The sequence below is a fragment of the Cynoglossus semilaevis genome, chromosome 11, assembly GCF_000523025.1.
Source record: "Cynoglossus semilaevis isolate Cse_v1.0 chromosome 11, Cse_v1.0, whole genome shotgun sequence".
Lineage (NCBI taxonomy): Eukaryota > Metazoa > Chordata > Actinopteri > Pleuronectiformes > Cynoglossidae > Cynoglossus > Cynoglossus semilaevis.
In genome coordinates this window covers 6,449,407-6,449,847 of record NC_024317.1, presented here as the reverse complement: position 1 = coordinate 6,449,847, position 441 = coordinate 6,449,407, and the positions used below count along the sequence as shown (strand labels likewise).

The 441-nt window shown below is 48.8% G+C and overlaps 1 protein-coding gene across 6 annotated transcripts in view; it reads right to left on the bottom strand.

Annotated features, from left to right (window-relative positions):
• camta1b (calmodulin binding transcription activator 1b) overlaps positions 1-441 on the bottom strand; it is a 76,605-nt gene that overhangs the window by 23,864 nt on the left and 52,300 nt on the right. The window lies entirely within an intron of this gene.

Below are 441 nucleotides of genomic sequence, written 5' to 3'. Positions count from 1 at the left end.
TTCCCTGTGCTGATCTCACTGCTTTGCTTGTTTCCCCCCTTTTTCCCCTCCGTCCCTTGCTCAACACGCTGCTCACTTTGCTCGGGGGTCCTGGGAAAAGGTGACACAAACAATTATTGGGCAGTGAGCAGATAGAGAAACACTTGCCTTTGTAGATGTGTATGTGAGCGTTCATGTGATGCAGGATGAAACACTGTGTGTGAGATGAATATCAATGCCAGTGCGGGGTCACATCTATTAAAAGCACAGATGGAAACTTAAGACCCCAATTATACCCTTTACCTCTGCACTTTTTTGCCCGTTTCCCGCTCGCCTGTGACGCGTAACGACACGGCTCTCTGAAAACACCCATGAGCCTCCTCGCCATCTCTCCTTCACTTTCCCCTCTAGTTCATTCTTTCTACTTCTGACACATGCACGCTCACTAATCTCACCTCTTGG